Here is an 11,314-nt window from a genome sequence, read left to right as displayed (position 1 = left end):
TGCAGAAGTGTGAGGGGTATCCCCTCTGCGTCAGTCCTCAATGAATAGGTTGGAAATGAAAGATGGCCAAAAAAAACAACCCCTGTGTCGCTGGTGTCCCTGTGTGTGTACGGCAGGGTGGCTGCCTATGACAACTAACCAGACGTCCCCACCCCCTGAGGGACTCCGGTGACAGCGCGGTGTCAGCAGCGCTGTCTCTGCTGGTGTTAGCGTAGCTGGGTTGTCAGAGCAGTCAGCCAGCTGCTACCAGCAGACCAGATCTCTCTCTCTCTCTCTCTCTCTCTCTCTCTCTCCTCTCTCTCTCTCTCTCTCCTCTCTCTCTCTCTCTCTCTCTCTCTCTCTCTCTCTTCTCTCTCTCTCTCTCTCTCTCTCTCTCTCTCTCTCTCTCTCTCTCTCTCTCTCTCTCTCTCTCTCTCTCTCTCTCTCTCTCTCCCCGCATTAGCCCCACTCAACCGCGCCACAGGATAAGGTCCTGAGTGAGACGCCCCGGCGTTTATCCCCAACTCGTATTACGTTTCGTGTCGTGCAGCACCCTCTCCCGACTGTAATTCAAGTTAACCACGTCCATCTCATGTTTCACAGGCCTACGGGCGGGTAGTGCGACCGCTAGCAGTTCACTGGCGGGCGGGCGCGGGTCTGTCGTGGGATAGTTAGCCATCTTGGTTCTTGTCCTAGTGCTTCTCGTGACAGCCCGGGATCGATGAATTGTTTCGATGAACAGGGAGACAAGCCCTGTCATTCACAGTTTTTGATGGACATACAGAGAGAACACAGAAGCTTCACATTTCACAATCAATTATTTATAAACCAGAGTCAAAAATGTTAAAAATACAGTGTAGTTGTGGGCTGTGGAAGGCAAGCAGAAACGCTTCTGAGTGTGAAGTATGTTGCCCACCCAAAAATACCATGACAAAAACCCCATTGTCTATGCAAACTCTGATATATATAGTGTTGTTTTGTGCTCTATCAGTTGTTTTCACACGATTCTTTTAATTGACACCGCTGTGAAAACAGGCCAGTAGCGAGTGTGCGGTGTCAAGGAGACATGACAAAAGGCTTGTTGTAGTCTTGAAACCATTGAATAAATGTTTCAAATAACAAGGCACACGTGCCTCCGTAACTACAATGAACACGCCAAAGCATTATTACAGCACGATCTGTATCATCTCCCAGTAGCTGGGCGCATTGTATGCTAATAGCACAGAGACAATAAAGACGCTCATAATAACTGCATGAGGCTAGTAGTCGCAGGACCGCACGCACGCACGCACACGCACACGCACACACACACACACACACACATCTACATTTATCTACTACAGATGCTTCCCACAATGCTGGAATGTGATCCTAGAACAAACCAGTCATCCCCCAAGTCCCTTAGCTGGTTCAAGCAAACAAATACTATCATGCCTATCATTTCCCGCTAAGCAAACATGGATGAACCCTGCATGAGGGAACAGCTGAGATGCTAGCCACTTGTATAAGAGAACAGATACCGTCCATATAGTGTATACAATATGCTGCGATTATATAGGCTTTGGCAAAACTAATGGATAAATATTGCACGATGAACATACTACAACTTCCTTCTTGCAGCTTTTTAAGTTTCCTTACGACATTGGCGTATTTAGAGACACAGTAGGTCAATAATTCAAATCACAACAACAACAACAACAAACGTCGAAGGAAACCCAGGGACCAGCGAGGCCCGATGGTCCGGTGTCCGAGTGGACGTTCTGTTCCTCCTCAGCAGAAATCCACACAAATAACAACAGCCTCAGCCACACAGAGAGAGAGCTGAAGCAGTACCATGAGAACTAAAGGGCTGCATGTGTAGCGGAAACTATGAGACAGCGAGACGGGATAACCTTCAGTTCTTGAAAAAAGGCCTCCTCTCTAAGTGTACCATGTTACCCAGGCAACCGCAACACCTGGGCAGCTCTCTGGAGCTTTGAGAAAGGTCAGGGAACCAGTAAAATCATCACGTTCATCCCTTTTCCTTCGAGCCTCCACTCGGAAAACCCAACTGGGAATTCACACACCACACAGATACATCTTTATCACTGTTGATGTGGGGGGGGGGGGGGGTGAGTCCCCCCCAAACGATGAAGAACACTGATTCAGATCAATTGCCTTAATTGAACAGTGTCAACATTGATCCATCATTCCTAGTCTATGTGTCAATAAAACAGATAATCAGGAAGTCGTTATTTCTTATCGATAAAATGTGACTTTCCTTCCCGAAAGACCGGAAGAAAGTCGAAACATACCAGAAGCCAACAGAACATGACAGAAAGACAAGCAGTGGAAGTGGTTTAATAATATTAATATATTCAGCCATACCACCTCTCCCGTGTGTAACCATGAAAACGTTTCACACAATTTCACCCTCATTATGCAAGGATACTTGCTCAAGCCTCTTACGCATCATATTCTGCCTCGGCACGCGCTACATAATGGTGCATCCCTAGGGTTCCCTGACAGGATAAATGTGGGTTCATGCTGTGTCTCCCCGCCCCACAACTAGCGAGAAGCGGCTGAGGTCTTCTGAAGCTTACACATCATCCCTGGCACCTACCCACTAAGGGGTCTGTGTTATGTTCCTTAGGAGCAGAAATAAAGAGGAATGTGTGTGTGTGTGTGTGTGTGTGTGTGTATGTGTGTGTGTGTTTGATGCGAGTGTGTGTGTGTCTTTGATGTGAGTCAGGAGAGGGAAAATAATGCAAACGCCTGACAACCAGGTGATTGTGTGGCTGTCTGCATGCGCAACAGAAGGCCTGTGGAGCCGGCCTGCCAAATACCGGCCGGCGGGATGGAGTGTGAGTGGTCGTGAGAATGCCGGTTTTCCTTTTTTTTGGTTGCCGCCAGTTACCGTGGAAACAAAGCACCCTTTGAGTTTAGCCCCACCCCAGAATGAAAGGGTGCCCCCACCCGGTTACCAAATCAGGAGTCGTACGCTGGGTCTGTCCTCACTGGTGGAAAAATTAACGACAGCAAATTGCTGAAACAGAGCCTCTCGTATTACGTTTAATAGCTCGAGCATGTGATCCCTGGCGGAAGACTGGAGCACACACAGTGTCGTGGTGGCCGGTGTGACTGAGGCACACACCCGCACATACAAACGGCAGGACTATACACACTTTAAAGTAGTAGCCAGTGGGTGCGGGTTCTTACAATTGTGGCCAATCCCTTCTGGCAGGCAGCTTGTTTCCCCCTCTCCAAATCTCCATAGGTCGACAGCTCAACCCCATCAGGCAACCGTGCGAAAATTTGATTTAAGTCGTTTGCTCCTTTGTTTCAACTTTCTGACAACTCTCAAATCTTGCCTGATTCATTACTTTGTGTTTGCCTTTGGGAATGATTGTCTGTGGAAGTGGGAAAAAGCTGGTGCGTTGGCTACACAAGCAGAAAAGTTATCAGCTAAGCAACGCTCCACTTTGACAGCGCTCCAACACAATGCAAGGGTGCAGCAGCAGCAGCAGCAGCAGCAGTACACGGTCGCACCCGGGCCGTGCCAAGCCTTCAACAGCTTTACCCCAAGGTCGATGTCCCGAGAGCAAACTTGGGGTCGATGGAGCCTCGACCGCTGTGCGAGTTTGTGTGACGATGTGTTGGTTCATGTGACGATTCCTCTTTTTGTCACCACTGACAAAGCCAAAAGCCTGGTGCACTGGGAATCCTGTCTCCATGGAAATGAAGGTTTCAACAAATCCCCTCTCTCCACCACCATCTCTTGCTTCCATCCTATTTATAGAGCGGTGTCATGCTAGCTTGCTGGCAACGGGATGAGCAGCACGGGAGTAGTGCGAAATTGAAACGACCAAAATACCATCTCAACCTTATTTAAAAAGAAAAACACACATTCTACTCTGCCTCCTGAACGGAGGTTCTATAGTCAGATTTATACAACATCAATTACACATGAAGACGTTGAAGGAGACCGCACAGAAACTGGGTAACCAACATGGGGGGGGGGTGTGGTTTGTGAGCTTGTGGGCTGCAGCTGTAGAAAAATTTGCACAGACGACAGAAATCTGCAGGCTTCGAGCCACTGTGAAGAAGCAAGACGGTTGGTGCCCGGCGACCTTCTCTGACATAAGGTTGCCGGAGTCCCTCCCTCACGTGCGCCCCCTTCTCGTGCACAGAATACGAATGTGGGGGAAACAACCACACAGGGTTTTTATTTTTTTCAGCTCATCTTTGATCCCATCTCCTCTCCCATCTCGGTCACAGATCAGAGGCGAGAGGGGAGGGTGAGGTGAAGGAGGAGAAGGGAAAGGGAACATTTGCATTCTCGGGGGCAAATGCAAATGGGTCAATGGGTTAACGATGGACTTTCCTCATTTCACTGTCTCTCACCGGCTTGTCAGCACTCACTCAGAGATGTAGATTAATCTTTTTTTTTTTTTTTTTACTGTGTGGTTATTTTATATGTTTATCGACAACACACAAAAAGAGTGAGAAGAGTGAACACACAGCACAGACCTGCTCCTGATATCCATCTATCTAACCATCCATCTATTTATCTATTTCTTAGCTTGCTAAGTTAGCGTGACAGAAAGAGAAGACCGTCACCTCTGTGGCTTTGAAATGACGGCTACGGTCTGAAATGAGCTCAAGGGAGTGACTTTATCATGCTTCTCAAGCCCTGATGTTGGCAATTAGCATTCGGCTACATGGATGTCATGCTTTTACACCACAGTGCTTTGACACCATTAAGGCGCCACACTTCTTACAAATTGCATGCTGTCTGCCCAATGATCGAGAGCAGCACTCATGGCAGTTGTTAAGCAAGAGATAGTTAGCTCCTTATGACAAGCCTGCATTTGGCCTTTATTTAAAACAACAACATTAGTAAGCTCAAAGTTATAGACACGGTAAAAAAAAGCCATTGCCACCTCTGGGACTCAGGAGCAAAGTACTGAGTCCTGTTAATCCAAAAAGAACAAAGCAACTCTCAAACCTTATTTGTTTGGCATTCACATAGGTTCTTCAGCGACAATAAATCACAGCCGACGTATGCTTATTAACATAAGCAATTTGCCTGGCTGCCAGTAGGTGTTTTTGAGACCCTCCAAGATTGCATCGCATATTAATTTTGAGTTTTATTTTTTCTCTGACTTTTACTTAAACTGACTTTTACTTAGCTCCACATAATACAACACGCATAACGTATGTTACAAAACAGCCTTACCACCAAGATGGATACTGTTGCATTGGAAGTTCATTGATTTCCCCTTGTCCTGAGGCAATATCCACACATTGGAGGATGCTTTAGCATGTTGATTATGTAAAGTGAATTTCCCGTTAAATCAATTCTAGTGTGCAGCCATCTCATTCGGAGCACTAGATGCTAGATGACGGTGGACGCCCCCCACTGCTTGGGTTCACCATATACCCATCCACTTTTGCTGACACGTATAAAACATACCCAATATATATCGCCTTCAAAGGTTATGTACAGATACCAATGGTCCCCGTGCTACACACTACACAGTTTACAGTACATTGATTGCTTCTTCTAGAAACTCTTCACATGAAAGACTTTTTAGAAAGACTTTTAAAGATTTTTTACAGCAGCATATGTCAAGTGTCTAGCATAGATTCAAACAAAGGGATCATACATTAAATCTGAAAGTACAGGCTAAGTACAAGCCTAGTATACATTTTGTGCTGGGGGCCATTTTTCTGTCTGCTTTGTTTTTTTAGTGATCATTTGGTGCGGGCTGCTGAAGGACTCACAGCACCCTTTATTGGGTGCGTCACTGCAACTTCATTGAGTCTAAAGAGAGAGACACAGTCTATGTGTGTATGTGTGTATGTATGTATACAGTATATATTATAAATACATACTGTATAAATAAACATTTTATCAGTCCACTCAATAACCTTGAGGCGGTCTTCCTATAGTGAAGGGGTCACGTCTCTATGGTGCTACTAAGCTGTAAAAATGCCTTTTGATGGATGGCATGGAGCTCGATTGAACTCGGTACCATCTGCTGAGGCAGCAAAAAAAAGGCTTCAGCCATTCATCCTCTCACCTAAACCCCCCCTCCTCCACACACACACACAATTCTTATTCCATGCATGCCTAACCACTCATTGATTTTCCTGTACCAATATGAAAGTTAATTAAAAGGGATTGGGGCGTACAGCACAAGGGCCGGCCTTTTGACACTAAACACCAAAACTGCAGCAAATTGGAGGAACCTCATTATGCAGCGCACGACAGTTCCCGTGATGCCTCCAACAGATACACAAAGCAGACATGCACGGACGGACACACAATCGCCTGAGACGATCAACACATGGGAAACAAAGTGAAGAACACAACGTTGAAAGAAAAGGGTTGGAAATGGAGGAAGTAAGGCCAGACTCCCACATCTGCCTAAGGCGGTGACAGCCAGATATTGGCCACAGGTGTGACTGTATGTCACTGTTTGTCTGAGTGGGGGGGGGGGGGGGGGGGGGGGGGTCCACAGCGTATCCCCCTGTGTGTGTCTGGCATGGCACAGCCAGGGTCTGTGTAATTACAAGACAAACAAAGTAGGCGCCAGTACGAACAGAGTTAGGCCCTCTGGGACGCCCAGCAGGCGCCCAGAGCCTGCTCCATCACGGTGAAGACCCACTTTACCATTTACGACTGTGTGCCCAGGTCACCACATCAATCATCTGATAAATACTGATTTTCCCTCCCCGGTACAGGGACTATGACTGGATTGGTAAAGGTCCATCAATAGAGGTAAACGTGTAAGGATCCCGGTTTGTATCCTGAGCACGATCTTTGGAGGACAGAGTCGTACAACTGCTTGGACTCGTGGGTATTGAGTATGTTAATGGAATGGAGGGAACAGACATGAGGACCAGGGAATCTGGCTTATTAAAATGATACAGATACAGGCATGCGTCTGCACTGCTTGAAGTTACAGAGCATGCCTTTCTTTTCAACAATGGTATGCATGGCCACTCATATCGGCATGTACCTCTAACCTTTAACCATTAACACCTGGCCCTTTGCAAGTCATTTTAAAACATTTTTCCCCTTTATTTAATGTTCAAGGTGTTATTCTAAAAGTAGCCATTTTTCTACGTCAATTTCACCCAAGACTGCTAGTTTTTAAGTAAACATGAAATGTAAAAGGTCAAGCAAACACAGCCTCATAAAACCAGTCAACATTTGTTTTCAAGGATAAGAATGGATTAAGTTATCACACATGGCAGTTAAACATCAGATTCATCGCGGGCTGACCCCTCCATGGTGTAAAACCAGACTGGGGAACCACAGAGACTACCAGGTGCCCACACTGACCTCGGCCATATTAGTCGCAATGACCTCAATTCAGAGTTTATGTCTGCAATACGTATCATGTTGAGCAGTGACCGACCATCAGAGTCCACCTCCATGCTGATTTTACTCTGAGTATGTGTCATGCCAACGCGATGGTAAGAGGAAGTGGTTCACGGGAGAACACCGCAATCAGTCAGTCACAGCTTACAGCACATTTGGCTTGTCGTGCAGGCAATGCTGGTCTGTCTCTTAGGCCAGGTAACAGGTTACTAGCTCAAAAATATCTCACCCTCCCAGCATAAGTCAGCAGGACTACACCCCTTGTTCCAATAATGTGTGTTTGGTTTGTCATCACCCCCCACCAGGGTCACTGTGAGGCATGTTGAAAACGCTAATGGAGGCAACATTTTAACGTTGAACCCTGCTGATGGATAACCATAAGTGTTCCACAGCCAGTCAAGGCTACTGGAAAACAAACAACAAACACAAATGGTTAACTCAAGTACATCCTCATTAGCAGGTGAATGAGAGAGGCTGTTAGGCTGGGGAGCTTTCCAAGTAGTCTACATATGTTATAGCATAGTATTGTGTTATAAAGCACAAATAAAGATGATACAGCATCATCTGTGCTACCTAATAGAAAATTCAGACCGGGGACTGTAACGGGTGAAATTAGCAGGCAAATTCACACCGTGTGAAGATGTTGCTGCGACGGGGCTGCTACAGTTCAAGCCGAGCCTGGGATCTCCTCAACTCCATGGAGATGTCCCGGGAGACGCAGACACAGCGTAATGAGTAACGGCTCCTGCTCACACTGCCAGTCTTCAAAAGGCAGAGGTGAGCCTAAGGCTGGGGGAATCCTCGCAGAAACCAAACCCGCCCGCTGTGTATATTCCCCTGCTTTTAAACCGGCAGCATCGATGGCAGGGCGGATTTCAATTATAGGAAAACACTACGGATCTCTGGTCGGCGCTGCTCTGCCCAAGCGAAGATATCTCCCATGATCGGCTTCCTGTTCTCATCCGTTCTGCTAACCAAAAAGAAATGAATACACCACAGATACTTGGAAATTATGAAATGGATAAGTTTCAATCTGTCGGCTTTGAGGTTGTTGCATGTTGTTTTCGGTTTTGATAACTAAGCCTGGACGTGAGGTCATGGTTGGGAAATATGGGGTGGGTGTGTGTGTGGGCATGCACACAGAATACACTAGGGAGGCTTATAAACCTAATAAAGAACACTACAATTTTAGTTTAGTTCAATTCTGAGACAGACAACACGTCATTAATGAGCAGTGGTTCATGAATCGTTGGTGTAAACGGATCAGGGGATTGAACAAAAGGGTCAAAAAGCATTTCCAGGTCAACCTGTAAAATAATTTTAATCGTGTTGCTCTTCATGCAAATCTGTTGGCCATTGGTTAATCAACCCTGCTGATGAGGAACTGGCATTGTGCTCTAATGGCTGTTGACGACCTTCAAAACCCAGCACCAATATCCCCTGCCCTCCCTCATCCTCCACCAACCCCGGCCCCAGCCAAGGAACGACTTCCGATAGATGAGTGGGGGTAACCAAGCATCCGTCCATCAATCCATCATCCAATCCCCACGTTGGCCTAGATTAACATCCCATTTCTGTGATAACTGGATGCCTGGTAGCAGTGGGCCACACAGCAACGGTGGTAAGAGGCTTAATTAGTCTCCGCTGCTGATGCAAGAGGTTCACCGTGTCATTCATCGAGGAGGAGAATCCATGCCTGCGTACTAATGATGACTTTGTCAAGATGATCTTACCCCTCACCCCCACCAAAATAGGAGCATCCAACCTGACAACGTAGCCCTCAGGTTTAGGAGGGAATACATTATGGGGGGAATTTCAGATAATAATAACAGAAAATAGCAGAAAATAATTGTCTTATCGACAATGGTGTACGTGGAGCACATACTCCAGTGAATGTATGCTACTCCAACATCATGCATCTTCAGGAAGTCTTCTTCTGCCTACGGGGGCAAACAGCTGGTGAGTGTGAGAACTTCTACCAGGCTCTTAGCAGGTGGCGAGGTGTGATGCAGGAAGAGACCATGGGGGGAACGGTGAAGCTCAGACATGGGGGAGACACGGGCATATGGTTAAGGAAACAGCCAAAAACAGGACCCAAAGCTAGTGGTGTGGAGAGGAAATAATGAGTTTCCGTTCAAGCAGTGAATTAACGAGACAGAAACAACTTTAGACCGTTGGTCCAAACATTCTGCTCTTGGAGTAGGTTTAATGATGCTGGTAGAAAACTACTTGTTCCATAGCAGGTCCATTCCCTTCTTTTCTAGGCTTCCCTTCTTGGTCTTTTTTACCCACCATTATTTTTAAGGTCTGGGCTAAAAAAGCAATTCAATGCAATTTGATTGTGCAATGTAATACCAGTTGTGCAATGACATAAAACAGGCATGCTTATACATGAAAAGTACCAGCCACCAATATTCACAGATGCGAACTGCAGCACAAGTCACGACTTTAAGAGGACCACAACCACATCACAAAAACACGACTAGACCATTATGAAAGTGTTTTTAGATTAACACGGTTATTTACATTTACATTTAGCAGACACTTTTATCCAAAGCGACTTACAATAAGTACATTTGTCATAAGAAGTGAAACAATATATCGCCGTCTGTACAGTAAAGATGTTCATAGAACCAAGTGCAAGTACTAACAATCGCCAGGCTAACCCCATTCCCCGTATACAGCAGTGATAGCTAGCTACTGCAGATGCTACACAACTAAGTACATGCTAGACAACATGCATGCACAACACAATTAAGTACATGCTACACAATTAAGTACATAAGTACAGAAAGATACCTTTGCAACCCTACAACGATCCAAGCAATGTTGTTTGTGGTTGAGGATTAGGAATCAGTGTGCTTTAGTGTGGAACAGCTGTGGTTGAAAAGTCATTGTGAGCAAAACCCAAACCCCACAGGTAATATTTACATTTTCTGAACTCCACAATCCTGTTAACAAAAATAACATGTCAAATGGTTCATATGCTGCAGTGGCTCCAGATTTCAGAACCACCAATATAAAAATGACCCCCCTCCATTCACACCTTTGTGACAGGGACGGGCCCCATCACAAACTCCACAATAAACCGGGACCTGGGGCAGACTTGCAGGACAATCACATTAAAAATATGGAATTGTGAAATAGTGATCGCTCAGCAAAGCCTGTGATGGGTGGTGATTTGCTGCCGTAGTAGAGCGTAAAATTCCCGTCCGAGATAATAAGATTGGCTGCCACTGCATGGGGCTTTATAGCCCTATTTTACGTTGCGTCAATCGGTCCACTCCTATTTAAAACCAGGACAAACTAATAAAGACGCAAAAAAACACGGGCAGGCCGAGATGCGCTGAACTTCTCAATGGCTTAACAGCTTGTGCCGAATGCAGCGAGGCTTGCACATTCATGCCTCGTCACAAAGTAATCATCTCGGCGGAGCGTGGATACGCACACATCGGCACACATGCAGAGGCAAACACTAAACTATCGTTTCAACAAACAGAGCACTAAACAAAGATCTAGCCATAAACATAAACAAATATAATCGTTTTTTTGATTGGGGAATGTGGACACAAGGAACTGAGGACGAAAATGTTTCCCCTTTTGATTTATATTACAGTTATCTTATTGCACATGCTCTGCTCAAAACAGAACAACATGTTACTGTTATCTATAAACACATCAATGTGCTGGACTGGTATCCCTTTTCAACTACCACTCTCGGAAGTCAAGTAGGGTCTTTGTTGCACATGAAAACATGTAAAGTAGTAGAGAACATGGAACACATACAGGTTGTGCATTAATCAGATGGGGGCTCATATTCACCAATCAATCTCTTCCTTTAACTGTACACTCCCAGTCCTGAAAATATCAAACCAGTCTGTTGAATTAAATCGGCATACGCCTACCCAGTACCCAAGGTCGTATGAATACATTATATGAATATTATGAGTAAAAGGTGATCAC

Source organism: Micromesistius poutassou (assembly GCF_964030765.1).
Source record: "Micromesistius poutassou genome assembly, chromosome: 7".
Taxonomy (NCBI): Eukaryota; Metazoa; Chordata; class Actinopteri; order Gadiformes; family Gadidae; genus Micromesistius; species Micromesistius poutassou.
Note: the sequence above shows the minus strand (reverse complement) of the source record.